The sequence below is a fragment of the Lepisosteus oculatus genome, chromosome 1 (assembly GCF_040954835.1).
Source record: "Lepisosteus oculatus isolate fLepOcu1 chromosome 1, fLepOcu1.hap2, whole genome shotgun sequence".
Lineage (NCBI taxonomy): Eukaryota > Metazoa > Chordata > Actinopteri > Semionotiformes > Lepisosteidae > Lepisosteus > Lepisosteus oculatus.
This window is the reverse complement of record NC_090696.1, coordinates 5010404-5026423: the sequence shown is the minus strand read 5'-3', so window position 1 is coordinate 5026423 and position 16020 is coordinate 5010404. Positions and strand designations below refer to the sequence as shown.

Sequence of the window (16020 nt, the reverse complement as noted above, 5' to 3'; positions counted from 1 at the left end):
AAGAAGGCTCCCCAGCTGAAACATTGTGTTTCTTTTCATCTCTTTTCAGCAGGGAATAAACCTTTACTTGTTCCTTTGCAGCCTATGCATTCTGACACATGTTTTTGTTTCCTAATTTGTGGGACTGGAAAAAAGAAACTTTAATTATTTTGCTTAGTTCTTTATAGTTTCTTGGATCGATTAGCCACTAACTACCACATGAGCCAGATAGGCTGAATGGTCTTCTTCTTAGTTGTCTTTGGACCAGATAGTTCATGTCCTGCTGTGTGCAATAATGGTGAGTGTTAAATTCTGGGCTATCCAACTCCCATTACAGTCAGTTAAATTGATCAATAATTTAGTTAACTGTCCAAATTATCGCTGGTTACAGGTATATAGGCACTAATGAATTTAAGAAAACTCAGAAGGACTCTACAGGACCATGCCTAGCCTTTTCTAATACAAACCATAAAATGTAGTGTCAACAAAACCCAGAACAAGGCAAGCATACTCCCAGGGAGATGGAGAGATGATGAGAGGACATGGTTAGTAAAAAATTTAAGTGAAGGATTCCTCATAATATCCTACTTAATAATGAAGTTGCCATTACAGTGCAATATCCAGACAATATCCTATAAATATCACAAATATTCTGTGTTCTTCTGGAGCACTGGACTGTTCACGTCTGCTGGAGACTTTTTTAGTCACCCTGTAATTTGCTGGTTTGCCGTGAGAAGTGTCATGTATGAGTTTAAAGTTCCTTGTCATCACTCTTTCCAGAGGTTTTCAGAAAATATTTTGGTTTGGTCCCAAAACCTCAAAGGACAAAACTGAAAAATAAAATATGAGCTCACACTGGAGAAGATCACAAGTATGCACACCATGTTGTCCTAACTCTTCTTCACAGTCAACCGACATTGAAATACTGTATTGAAAAGGGCTCTACATGGGTGTCGACTGATTTTTGCGTTTTATCTTTTGTTTCACATGAGGAACAAAAAAATAAGCAGCTCTAGGAATTAAGAGCTGGTTCAAGTTCTTACAAAATGCATTTTCTTTCCCTTGTCTCAAATCTGAAACTTGAGAGGCATGTTTTCATTAAACTAGAGTCTTTTTATCCTCTTATCGTCTTCAATCTCAAGTGATCGATTTTATTTCACATCTGGGCCTGTACAGCAATTGCAATGCAAAAACCAGAGTAATTGCACTAAACTGTTTGTATTTCTTCATGATTGTGACAGGAATTCTAAAGTAATTTAGGAGACTTACAACAGATAGATGCTCTTAAACTGGTTTAAATAATGGAACTTAATAGCATTAGACACAGTAATGACATTATTCTTAAGGCAATATGGTTCAGTGTTTGCTGACTTTTTGGTTTTTCATTAGGTATTCTGTTCTGTGCCTTCAGATTGTCAGAAAGAGAAGCAAACTGCTGTATCTACCCTGCAATTCTATCTATTACTACAATTCTGCTTGGTGCTGCTAAGGGCCGTGGTGCTAGTAATTCACAGCACTCAAATGTCCTGTTGCGTTATACTGGTGGTGTCTTAGAACTGGAATGTCCACAGTCTCAGGTCACGACAGTTTTAGATGTGCTCTTGCAGTTGGCATGGTGGAAAGTATTGATACTGTCTGAAGCGACACTTGCTGAGCGGTGCTGCTTTTAGCCTGTGAGACATTATCCCACATTCTCTCTCTCTGGGCCAAGAACATGCGCACCCATGAGGTGCAGCTGGAGAAAAGTGTTTTGAAGACCAGAAGACAGGAAAATGTTTCTGCTCAGCTTTCTTTATTCTCCTGTAGTATCTTTGTAATTTAGTTCCTTCATTGAAAACGGAAACAAATCAAAGCGAACACGTATCTTTTGAGGTTCACGGGTGTATGACCATCCTGTGACTTGGTCTTGCGAGAGCTCAGAACGTAAGAAAGACTGGGTCTGGTCAGTGTCGGTCCTGAGAGCTAGTTTCCTGCAGTAAGTGGTGATGATAGATCAGTAGGTGGTGCTCTTCCTTCTGGACATAGATTTTCCAACCACTGCCAAGTTATAGAGACTTTATCACTAATTATTTCATGGCCCTGTGGATGCTGCACATTGGTGGTGGTGGAGGGGATCCCCATTACCTGTAAAGTGGTTTGAGTGGAGTGTCCAGAAAAGCGCTATATAAGTGTAAGCTATTATTATTATTATTATTGGAGTAAGGGTTTTAACTCAGGTGTCCTGGCTGAATTCCTCTTTAGATTTGCACAGCCTGGCCTCTTCTCCACTTGATCGCCTGTGTAGTGGGGCTGCGTGCAAATACCAGGTGGGGCTTGCACCTCAGTGGTGGATCAAGGGGGGTCACCTATATGAAAAATGTTTCGGGATGCAAAGCACTCTATGGATGCATTAAAATATAAATTAGGATTAATTTTATTATTAATATTTCATCTGGGAAAAATTAGCATTTAAATTAATTAAAACAAGTTCTAAAATTTTGAATTGTATCATTGTGTATAATGGTTTAATGCACCTACTTATAACAACTTGCAACAGGAATATTCTTACAATACCTTGAATTATTTCATATTTGACATAGATAAATTGTATTATAAGAATGTCGGGCACTGAAAATACAATGGAAATGCTAATTTTCTAACATAATCTTTACAAACTCATAAAACCACTTCAATGCACTTACTGTATTATTCCTTCACCTTCTACTCAGTTTTTGCTAAAAGATGGTAAATGGTAAAAACTAGCTGGCCAGTTATCTGTCAGGATAGGCTGAATGACTTAAATGTAGTATTTGAACCCTGAATACATAAATATGACTTAAAGCCTTTGAAAAGAAGAATATTCTTATCTGTGCAAATCTCACACAGTAAAAAGATGAATGCCAAAGGTATGATCCATGATTGTTTATAACATCCTTTCATTAAGATTAATATTGTGGAGATTGTTCTGCAAACAGGGAAAATATAATTACCTGCCTCGATAGCAGATATTTGAAATAATATGCAAAACAGATTGCATGTGACTGAACAAAACTACAGCAGTTCACAATATGAAGTGAATAAACCGGTAATGCATTCTGCTTCCTGACAAGAAATTGTGTTTATTTCCTATTTCTCCTGCCCTAAAGTTTTATTAAAAGGCCTATTGACTTGATTAATATTATAAAACAGCAGATGTCCTTTCACTGTTAAGAATGATGCCAGATATCAGAAACCTTTTTAGATATTTTACTTGAAGCAGCCATAAGAGCTTCAATGCATTTTCATCCATCATTTTGCTGTGTAGTGCACCTTTGAGATAGATATTACTAATCGCAAATGTTATTACAGCAATAATATCACACCAGCCTGCTCGCCCTCAGCTATTCATCTCTTTAATTCATATTCTTCCATGCTTTTTTAAACCACAACATGGTGACACACATTTAAAGCACAGTCAGTGGTTCGTTTTAATACAAAAATAATGTTCTTTTCAGGAGCTCAGTATATCTTTGGCAAGAAAAGGAAACTATATTTTGAAACATTTGAAATTCTGTCATGGAGAATTGAATTCCATCTGCCGTTCTTTCCTGGTTTATAGAGGACTCAGTAGCCACAAAACAACAAAGAAATGTATTCCACTTTTGTACCATAAATCTAAATTTACTCACTTTTCTTTTCTTTCAATCCGGTCTTATACTATAAGTCACTTATACTGCCACTATGTGCTTTGCCTTTCAGTCATTGTTTAGGACAGTACTTGTTAATCACAAGGCTAAACTGAATTCATTCTGTTAACTATAGCTGTGGCTGAATATTTAACAGCTCTAGCAGAAAAACATAGCAATAAAAATGTGTTAAAAGATGTGTACAGACAATATTTCCAATTAAAGTGGTTAATGAAAGATATCATTGAATCATCCCCCGTGTTACTTATACAAATTGTAAAAGAGGCAAAAAATAAATGGACATAAGTATTTCTGTTCCACTTTAATTGCAGTTCAGTTGCACTGATATTTACATCCTTTTCCAAAAACTGAAATAAGATCTCCACTTAAAAAGGATTTTATAGGATAGAAATAATAAAAGTGGAAAATGTAAACCACTTATGCATTAAAATGTTGTAGTAAAGCCAGATCAAGCAATTCTGTTAATTGTTTTTCCACATTTTTCACACCTTTGTGTGAAATAAGACTAAAACTAAGACTAAGACTAAGAATATCCTTTTCTCCTCTTGTTTAACATCATCCTTCAAAAATTGTTACTTTTGCTTTATAATAAGAGTGGTCTACCTTACCACTCTATAGGAAATAAACTACTGGCCTGAATGGGTTGAGAAAGATAAACACCTAAAGCAAATTAAATGTTACTAGAATTTTTATAGTATTCTGAGATTGGCATTTTTGAAAATACTCTTTTTAATAAAAGCTGATAGTGTAGTTACGCTAAATGGAGAGTAATATGTGCTGTTTGTGCTATGTTGTTCTTACTTCATGATACAACAACACAATAGGCCCTACCTGGGCATGGTGAATACTGCTTTGAGGAGACGGGTTATTTTATTTTCAGGCACTAACTGTTTCTCAGCCTTTCAAGGGAATCAGAGAACACAAAGAGATTGTGGCTTTTTACTTCTTACTCGTAGGGGGGTTTAAAGGTGAAAGTTTTGTGAAATGGAGACTTTATTGTGTGACAGTTTGGGCCTGTGGTCTATTATTCTAGGCAAGGCCTGATAAAAAGCTCTCAACAAACAGTACATATTCTGCTCCACTACCTCCTGCTTCTTACTCTGCAGGACTATCGAAAAACTCAATCCCATTATTTTTCAACCTGCAGAATACAGTTCGAGTAGAACAGTGTTCTGTGTATGAAGGCAGCATTTTAACCTGAGTGTAAGCCTGCCGCGTGGGGCAATTTCCTAATTACTCTCCCGTCCATCTCCTCTGTTGTCTTCTCACTCAAAGGGGCTGGGGAAGCTTTGGAAAAGCCAATCAATTATTAAGTTGGTGCTCTATTTTTTCCCCGTAATCCCCTCATGACGCCTCCTCTGATGTGAGATTGTGCAGAGCAGAGACACTGAAAGAGATGGGAGCTACTTTCTGCAATAATGATGTGTCCTGAGGCAGTGGGGCTGTCCGTCATCGCGCTATGTTCCGCCCACTATCACTCTAGTTCCCTTCGCTTGCTGCTGCCTCAAGCCCCCTCACACCATTAATGTTCACCACACACACACTTGCACACACACATATGCACACACACACGCACACACACGTGCACACACACGTACACACAAGTACACAGATGCGCATACACATACACACTCACACACACGAGCACACACACATGCACACACACACGCACACACACATGCACACACACGTACACGAATGCACACACACACATGTACACACACACGTATGCACACAGACGCGCATACACACACACTTGCACACACACATATGCGCACACACACGTACACGAATGCACACACACACATGTACACACACACACATGCACACACACACACACGCAGACACAGACGCACCAATGCGCACACACACACCCAATACTCCTGCTGTCAGAAACCAAACAGCTAGGGCAACTTCAACTTTGAGCTTTAGCACAAGACAGTTAATTCCAACTAACAACATACTGCAAAATATCTGTCATTCTGTAATCCATTTCCTTAACTCTCTTTCCCCCCATAATTATATCTTTGCTAATGGGAGCTTTGCTTATTTAGTGCTTTTCATTTTCACTAACTGCTTAACTCCTGAGCTTCCCAACATTTCAAATGGAGCTGTGTGTCCACAGTAGAACCACGTTTTACCTAAAAAATGTATGGCAAAGTAATTTTTAAAAATTCCCTCATATGAACTTGGTCATATTTATTTTAGATGCATTTCTAAATCTATCTGATCCTTGGATCAAACAGATTTTCTGGTCATGTGGCTACCTGCAGCCGAATCAGCCCGATGGGCTGAGTGCTTGTCTCCCTTTTGCAACAGTTCTTCTCCATTCTAATGATCACCTCTTTACACAAAGGGTGGTAACAGTCAGGAACAAGCTGCCCAGCCGATACCTTGGTTTCTTTCAGGACACAGCTGGAAGCGATCCTCCAGACAGGACAGCACGTGCGTCTTTACACAAAAGGGTTGTGGGGCTCAGAAAAGTGACTCAGTCATGATGTTGAACCAAGCTTCCTTCACGGGATCTGTGGCTAGTAACCAAAACACCTAATAACTGTCAAACAGGCTGGATGGTCAAAATAACCTCTTCTCAGCTGTAACCTTTCTTATGTTCTTCTTTTACTTTGTGACATAAATGGGACAGATTGGTGAAGCATTAATTTCTTAATTATTTACATTTCAAAATCACAGAATCGCAGAGTTTGATCACCAGTCCAAAACAACCCCAAAAAATACATTTCTCAAACGCTGTATAATCATAACAAAGGAAACAAAATCAAAATGCAGAACAACAGAAAACAGAGGTCAGACAAAATATTTGGCCACATATTCTCGTCAACATCGCAAAACAGCGAGGAAAGTAGCGCCTAGAGAGAGGGATCCATCCTTGACAAGCCTCTAAAGTGAGGTCATCACAGGCTGCATGCACTGCCTCAAGAAGGGTCACTGGTTGGTTCGGGTTCCGATCATATACCTTCCATCGCCAACTGGAAAAAACATTCTTCAACTGGATTGAGGAATAGGGAGTAGTGTGGAAGGAAGATCATCTGTATAAGTGGGTGGGTGTCGAACCATTCTTGAATGGCCCCTGCACGGTGGAAGCTGACATTATCCCACACTACAGCACAGGTAGTGTGGTCCGTGGTCCTATGCTGTCTCACTGGGGGTGGGAATAAAAGATCATACAGCGCAGTGAGGAATTCCGGAAGAAGTGCTGTGTTGTACGGGCCAACTGTGACATGGCGATGGATGACCCCTTGATCACTGATAGCAGCACACATGGTTACGTTCCCACCCACCCCCTTGGCCAGAGACCTCAACTGTTGCTCTGTGTCCTATGATGTTCCTTCCTCCGCATTGAATCCAGTCTCGTCAACATAGACATATTCGACTGGGTCAGCATTTGCGTCAAGCTCAAGTATTCTCTGGATGAAGACGTGAGCATGTAAGAACAGTGACCACAGCATAGTGAATATGTACAGTATTGTAAAATGATATACTCACTCGTACACACGCGTAGCGCATCTCTTTCACACGATCAGAGTTCCTCTCAAATGGAACTCGATATATTTGCTTCATGCTCACCCTGTGTCTTCTCAGCACACGATCAATAGTGGATATGGCAACATTCCTTATGTTATGGAATATACCTTTGTCCTCTGTGATGCGTGCTTGGATTTCTCTAAGCCTGATGCCATTATTTATCAACACGATTTCAGCTTCTTTGTTCTTGATTGAAGAGGCGATTTCTCCCACCATTAGATGGTCTTCTCTGAATTCTGCAAAGGAGAATTTGGGCACACTGTGTCTTCCGGACATAGGAAAGCCAAATATTGTACAGCTTTATATTGTACCTGTTCTCAGTTCGAAATGTCCTCATGATTCCAGCCACGGTGCAACGACACAAATTTGGCTTCACTGGTTGCCCAGCTTCTCGCACACTCAAGCCATGGTTGATAACACCGTCGAACAGAGTCGCTCTTATTTCATTTGAAATGTATCGTTGCCTTCCTTGTCTGCTGCCTCTACCCTTCTGTGCTCTTTGTTCTTCCGTTTTTGTATTTCCCTGAGCCATTGTGTGGCATTTTTATATTTGAGAGAATAAGGAGAACCGGGTGTATAATTTTAGTTAATTGTGTTTCCACAGGTGAGGTATGTTTTTGTGCATTAGCTCATCTAATTTTGATTGGTGACTCGCATGTTTATACAGTACAAATGAGACAGGTGTGGTCACAATGAGAACTGTGCTAGTGCACTGAGAGTTGTGTGTAGAGCTTTGAAAAGGGAGTGCATCAGAATTGAAAGTTGTGTTGAAGCAATGAGAATGTGTTATAGTTTTGAAGAAACTAGATTATTTTAGGATGTTAGCATGAGCTATTGATTACTTGGTGTATTCATTCAGCCACAGTGTATATCCAAACGCAAAAACAGCAAATAAATTTGATTTTTCTGTTATTAAACAAGCATTATTGTGCATCCTGTGGTATCCCTGCCTAGGTGTAGTGTTTTAAATTGCTGTGCTAAAACAACAAAGCCCTAAAAACTATCATTAACACTCCCCAGGAAAACAACAAAAAAACTTGGTTTGGTTATGTCCAGTTTCTTTTTGCACCTTTGTCCTTCAACATTTGATATATGAAAAGCACTTCCAGGCATAATTAGCAAACAATAAATGCCCTAAATTCAGGGGGAAACAAAATAAAATAATCCAAGCAAATCTCAGCACTTTGATTACATTCAGCTCTGTTAAGGCAATTTATAACAACAATTTCTATCCATAAATCTCAACTATGAGATTGTGACTTAAAATAGATTGAGATTTAAAAGATAAACCTTATCATGCTACACAATAAGTCATACAGTCCAAATACAGATTTTGGGACTGAGCAGGTCCACATACTTTCTGTGATACATGCTCCAAAAGACAGAGCAATATTTCAATAGAAACTGACTGTTGATTCTCTCTTTTAACAGCAATTAATCATTCCAACCCACACTACAGCCTAAGGGCTTTGTCTTTCATCCAGGACTCACTAAGGACTTAAGTGTATCTATATTTATATACATATAAATTAATGTAAATGAAAAATTCTGTTTTGTGACTTACTTACATGTTCCAAAGACATTTAACTGTGCAATTTCAATTTCAGCTCCAATCTTTTTTTATTAAGACATTCATGTCAATGATTGAGCTCAATGATTAATAAGGTAGAGTTTGGTGTCATGACACCTTTACAAACATCTCTTGAAACCCAGATAGGTAATTTATCTTATGATATCTTAAAAAAGATATGTGTTAGAGAAGGGGTTTTGACAGCAGTTACTTGGTAAACAAATTAATAAGGAACAGCTTCTTTTGTGTTTCTAAAACTCTACCGCTTGGCTCAACAACATCTGAATGGAAAAACAATATCTTAATGTACAGTACATCATCACTACCTTGCAGATAACGAATATAAAGAAATTTTCATTGAAAATGAAACAGGGAGAGATAGACACTGCAAACCAGATTATTGTTTAGTAATCCATTAAAACCAGAACTTGGTGTTTTTCTTGATGATCAATCTCTGAGGCTTGATTGCACAGACTGAGCAGTAAAATTAAGGTGAAGATGACCTCTGATGGTATATGTTTGGAAGGTCACCTTGAATGTTATAAAACTGCAGTTTTATACTTTTAAACTGCAACGGTAGTCAGACATTAATCTTAAACTGGAAGAAATCAAGAGTATACAGACTATTTCTAAATATTGTCACTCCATAGGTCCTATGGATGTCCCTGAATAAAGAATTAATTAAAAATGAGCATATCCTCTACAAAGAGTTTACTTTTCTGCATTACAGTGATCCATAACACATTGCCATAACAATGCAGACATATTTACCAAATGGACAACATTTTTCATAATCTTTCATAATCTGTCCAAATCAATCTAAATCTACAGGCACCCCAAGAAATGTTTCAGCACAGATAGAAACAAGGACAATCTTTAGAAAGGTCCTTAAGTCATTGCAAACACTATCACAATAATGTAAATTGTTGTTGCTTTTTAATCAATGTCTGCTTGTTATTAATAACAATGATTAACTCTTCCTAATTGTAAAAATGTTTAGTGTTCTGAAATGTTTGAACAATATTGTGTACAATATACACACACATACAATAAACTCTGCATATCAAGATATTTTAAAAATGTGTTCCCTAAGCATAGTCTACTTATCAAACAAAATACTTTTCAATCCATAACAAAAGTCATCATACAAGTTCATAAATTTAGCATTTCCACTTCGAAAACAATTTAAACATTTGAGTTTTTCCTAACTAAGTGATCTTTGTTTTGATGAAACAGGTCATGGTGTAGCCTACTCAATACAAAAACTGTAAAATGACTCAATCTTTTAAAGACATGTTAACAATAAAAATGATATACTGTAGATGAAAAAATGAGAACAAATGTAAATCCCACATGTACAAAAGTAGCATGTATTTAAATTCAAAAGGATAAGTCCATCAAAGTATCTTAGTTAAATTTGTTTCCTTAATGCTTTTAATACTGTAGATGATTTACAGTTTATATTAAGTGATTCGTGTTTTCTAGACATGTCATAATGCAGCATAGGGTACAGTCGAGAGAGACAGTAATATGTTCAAACTTAATCAGTCTATAAGATCTTCCTTTTTGAATATCTTACATGCTAAGTGGGGAAAAAAACAATTCCTTTTTACTCAGAAAGGCCACCGTATCTCCAGTTTTTGAAGTACAATAAAGACTGAAGAAAATCTGTGTTATATTACAGTGTGCCTCGCATTCCCTCGTCCCATCCCAGAGGACTGCTGATCTCCCAACAACAGAGCTCCCAGCTTTCTGATTACAGCACTTTCCTTCACATCATTCGGATGCAGATGATCTCCTACCTGCCTGTTTAGTCATATGAAATTGCTGGCAGAAGGTCCCACTCAGACGATGCCCCCAGGCCTAGCTGCTGAGGCTGCACACATGGTGGTGGGCTGACAGCAGGCTGGTGGCAGTTGAGAGGAGGAAATTTAATTACTGTTCTCAGTGTTCAGTGTGTAAACAGCACAAAGCCAATGATACGGTTAATTAGAGATTAGAATTTCAATGAAGGGGCCTTTACAACTAAAGAGGATTAAAAAAAAAAACAGGCTTAGCAAACAAAAGAGTGTCAAAACCGTAATGAAATAATGGAGTGAACTACTTGGTACAGAGCATTATTAAAATTTCTGCCTAATGTTGTGCGTCACAGGACGATAAAAATGTGCTTCCCCATACGCAGTTGTAGCTTGAATCCAGATGAATTCTGTTTATGCAACATGTCAGAAATTGTGAGAGGAGAGTGGATTTTCTTTTATGTTCTGCATAAAACCAAATTGAGATGGGCTTTTTTTGAGATGTGTGAGGCACAGGTCTTTTTCAGATTGAATGAATGAAATAATTAATTGGCAGCAAGTTAAAAATGAGGATGTTAGTAACACTTCGAGGCAATTCTATTTTCAGAAATTCCAAATCTGTAAGAAACACATTTAAGGATATAAGATTAAAACAGTGTAGCTTTCGTCAGACATATTGGTAACAAAAAGTGAAATTTGTATCTATAAATATAATGTTTCTGTTTAGCTGGCTTTTTCCACTTTCCTTTAATCTCTCTTTTCAAATTTTACTCAATCATCTGAAAATAAAAGAGAAAAGTTGGATATAATATTATTATATTATTCTGAATGTTGCAATTTCTCAGATTAAACAGCACCACAGCTTTTCAAAGAAGAAGTAAGAAGAGTAAGAGTTGCACATTCTTATGTGAGACAAATAAAATGGCACAGGACATAGGACAAGATGACCTGCTGCAGTGTGTTTATGTGGAACATTTTGATCTTCGTTCAATTCAGCACACTGTTAGGGTTTCATCACAGGGTGAAAATTCATGTGTCTGAATGGGACAATCAGAACCAAACAAGGCGGGTATTTGTTTTAAATTTTATGTTTTAATCTTAATTTACACTACAACCGGTGTTGCATACACCGGGTATACTGGATTCTTTCAAATGAATAATCTAACCCCACCTAGAGCCTGGAATTAAAAACAGATTATTCAAGAACTTTCCCACTGATACAGTACAGGACACATGTGCTCTGCTATGCTGCACTGCTATACTATACACCTGGATTCTTACAATAAAAGTACTCATAGAATAGCCACACTTCTTCCAACAATGACATGTAAATCAACTTTACTATAAAATGGAGATAGAGAGTCTAGACTGGACTAAAGAATAGACACCATGAATAAGACTAGAAGTGCCCAAAACAAAGATACATACATAAACATATTGAACAGAAAACAACACCTCAGTCAATGAATGTTTATTAGATTTAGGCTCTGATGACCTAGAAAACAGTGTTAAGAGACATTATACAGAATATGGTCAAAATTAAATACATTCAATTTCCAGTATTAACAACATTTGCAAACTGTTTAAATGTAGTCTGACTCTTCACTGTGAAAAACATAGAAAAAGAAACTGCATAAATATTATTACTACTAATAATATATATTATTTTATATATAAAATACTATAAGTATATATAACAATATATTTTAATGTGAAATAAAACACAAATGCTTTTATTAGGTTATACCTTTAAAAGAAATTCTCATTTTATTCATCAAATTAACTATGGCATTAGTGCATGCTCATTGATAATTAGAGACTATGAAATACACAATACAATTCATTTTGCAGGTCATGTTTCTCTTCTTTTCCCATCATTGCAATTTGGTCATATTTGTCTCCAAGGTTTTTGTTTTGTTTTAAATTATTTCAATACGAGAATGATGTCGTAATCAAACATTCCTGCAAAAATCTGAAGGAACCTAAAGCAGGTGGGAAAATTCACTCCTTAGTGTTCTTGTTTCTAAATCTCCTTTCTGTTATTACTAACTAATGTATGAACAGGTCTTCCTTCCATTATTAAAGCAATATTTAATAAGAAAACATTGAAAACAAATAGATAACAGTATTGATTTAGGTATCATTGTGGTATTGAAGGTAATAATTTAAGAATATAATATGCCTGACCATATACAGTACACATACGTTGTGAATACTTTGCATTAATGTCTTTGCTGAAATTAGTCACTTTGCACTAGAAAAAAAATCTCAAATGTTTTTGTTTTCAGCGAGGCAGGGCTTATAAACATCACTGGACAAAAATGAATTACATTACTTAATGTTGTCGGGTCTGATAGTTATGCTGACTGCAGTGCTGTCTGTAGGCCACAATTTCTGCATTTGGCCAGAACAGAAAGAGACTCTCAGCGTCCGAGAACAATGTCAAACCGAGCCAGGCGGCGGAGCTGGGCGTTGGCCTGGATGTCTTATTCTGACTTGAGACATTACCTGGCCAGTCAAACAGCTTGTTTCCGATGCCTTTGCGCAGTAAACAAATAATGTGCGCCGCGCAAAATTATTAAATGAAAATTTAATAAAATACTTAAATAATGGATGATTCATTTGTGCCGAAAAACTAGAGCATTGTCCTCTGGGATGGATTTAGTGGCATTCACGAAACGACTCAGTCCTCCTCTGCCTCTGGCATCGGCCAATATAATCACCAGTTGCTAAATCACCCTCAGGGACCATAATATTCTGCTGTAATAATAGCCAGCGCGCTACTGACATGATAGATGTCCTCATATGACAAGGCAACACTTGCTGTGACATGATTCACGCCAGGTGTGACACTGTCTGGTGAAATTATGAAAGTCGCAATTCCAAAATAAGAAGCACACGCACGCTCCGTATATAATAGACCAGTGGCTCGGAGATGGTGTTTTATATTAAAACAAATACAAATGTAGGGACAGGTGAGGTCTGCAAAGAAATCTAAAGGAATATATACATCTGTGTAAATAATCATACTGATCCATCTTGTCATCGTCTGTGGATTTTGTCATGGTCGGCAAACTGCAGCGTCATGAGCGTTCAGCTCCGTAGGTGTTATGGAACAGACTCACAGACAGCCCATGCAACACACAGCTCTCCAGTGCAGCTTTGCTGGGCTGCTGTACGTAGTATTGATTTAGTACAGGGAAAGAAAGTTTTTGGCTTTTATTATCATGTTGATTAGGAGTAGCACAAATTTTGATTTGCGGATGCAGTACATACCTGTGCAGAACAACAGTAACACCCAAAAATGAGTAGAATAAGGTATTTTTTTTCACAGTACAAGATTCTGCTAAAGTACCGTTGCCTCCTAATTCTTAGACATTTTGTCCTTTTTATCTGTAATTTGTATAGAAAAAGCTTTTTATGGAAACATTATGAACATAACTCAGCCAGAATGTAACATTTGTTTCCCTCTGTAGATTACTGGCAGAAAGTGTTTTCTTCTTTACATTATTTATTCACTTAGAACTAGAACAGTGAAGCGCTGACTCATCCGTGGTATTCATTTAACACTAAATGCCATTTCTATCTTCCACTTCTGATTCACTGTAATGCTATCTAATAACGTTGATGTAAAATCCATATATTATGCACCTTTGGCTCTAAATGCTTTTTTTTTACGTTTAGTAGAGCATTTAAGACTTGTCAAGCAAGAGCATTAAATAACAATTTAAAAGGCAGTGACATCACGTATGGCTGATTGCAGAGCAAGCCCGCTGATGAAAGAAAGAAAAATGCTCCTGGTGGACTCTGAAGACAAAAGGAAATGAAAAGTCAGTTCATTTCTCATTTCAGGGTAGTTTCTGTAATTTATCTCAGAGTTACCAGCTTCATATTTGTCCAATCTTATCATCAATGAAAAGATAAAGCATTTTTTCCAAAGATGTAGTACGTCTGAATTAAAGACTGGCACCAGTTTGCGACTTCTTCTAAATGAACTGTGTTTGAATATATATATATATTGACTAGCAATAGTAAACCCATGTGGAATTGAAGTATTCATCAAATTTGATTGACAAAAACAAATTAAAGAAAATAAATGATGATTTCAGAGTGGATTTAACATAAAAGGAAATTCGATATTTTCTTTTGCCTTCCCCTCTAGTATGTTTTTCCAACAAAAGTTAATTTTGTGCCGCCAAATAATTTACTAAATCTTGTCTTCTGTCTGTAGAGATCTAATGTAATTTATATTTATACATGCATGTATATGAAGACAATAGCTCATCTTAATTGGCCCTTTACAATAATAGGTATGTCTGTAGTCCTGAGTGAGTGAAGAAACAACGGTTAAGGTTGTCAAACTCTTTATGAAGAGGGGTTCAATGTGGAATCTTACTCACCAGAGCCTGGTGCACTTGCTAACATTGGGCCTACTAAAAATACCACCGCCACTACTTCTACCAGCGACGTCATTATTATTTTTGCCCAGCCGGAGTACTTGGCGTATAAATGGCATGATTTCGAACGATCTGATATTTAGGTTTAGGCCTACACGCTATCTAGGGAGCTTGGGTAAAAAAAAAGTGTGAAAACAAAAAAAAGCGCCTTATTCCTGAGGAGCAGGTGTCGATGATGTTGTTCTCCAGTTTAGATCGACAAATTCCGTGAATCCGTGTTTTATGCGCCCATTCCTGAACCCAGATGACACCGTCTCCTGCCCGGCGAGTGTGCTGCTCAGCGTTTTCCGAGTAGTTTGTCCACTTTCAAGCCGTCTGATCGAGGCAGGAGGCGCCAGGTTATCCCGGGGGATTTGGAAAGTCAAGGACTGTAGCTTGAAATGCAGAATAATGTAATTCTATCTGGGCTGAATTCAACCTAATTACAGCAGAAACAACAACAGACTGAGGGCTTGTGCATGAAAATTGTCAGTACCAACAGGCTCATCAGCTTAATAATGGAATGTCAGAGTGAGGGACATTATATCAGACTTAGCAGAAGGCGAGAAAAACAGCGATTTCTGTCTTTTAGTAATTTATTGAATTAAAGGCTACATCATTAAAGTTCTTTCGTCGATAAATTTTATACTAAACAACATCAATTAAAATGTACAAAATCGGCTATTGCTCGAAAAATATACCATACCATCTACAAATTGAGTTTTGATGTAAATTATTTGACAATTGAAGACAAATGAGCAAAAATACTGTTTATTTAATCTGTCTTTATTATTTAATCGCAAATATGTAACGTACTGTATATTGAAGTTCTAAAAAAGCAGCTATTCTTAAAAATAAAAAAACACTTAAGTGGAACCTAAACTTTCTCTTGAAGCATGTAGATTGTTTACGAATTAATTAAATTCGTGGTCAGCAGGCGTTTATAACAATAATTTGTAAGCGTTTTTCCTTAAACATATTTTATTAAATATCCTTCTTTCCAGTTACCCTAAGGATGCATTATCGTTTTG

At 37.2% G+C, this 16020-nt stretch overlaps 1 long non-coding RNA gene across 1 annotated transcript in view; it reads right to left on the bottom strand.

Annotated features, from left to right (window-relative positions):
• The window catches only part of LOC138241239 (uncharacterized), a 43967-nt gene that overhangs the window by 23649 nt on the left and 4298 nt on the right, over window positions 1-16020 (bottom strand). The window contains exon 2 of the long non-coding RNA XR_011190427.1: window positions 10560-10663. This is a non-coding gene — a long non-coding RNA (uncharacterized lncRNA). The remainder of the gene's footprint in view (window positions 1-10559; window positions 10664-16020) is intronic.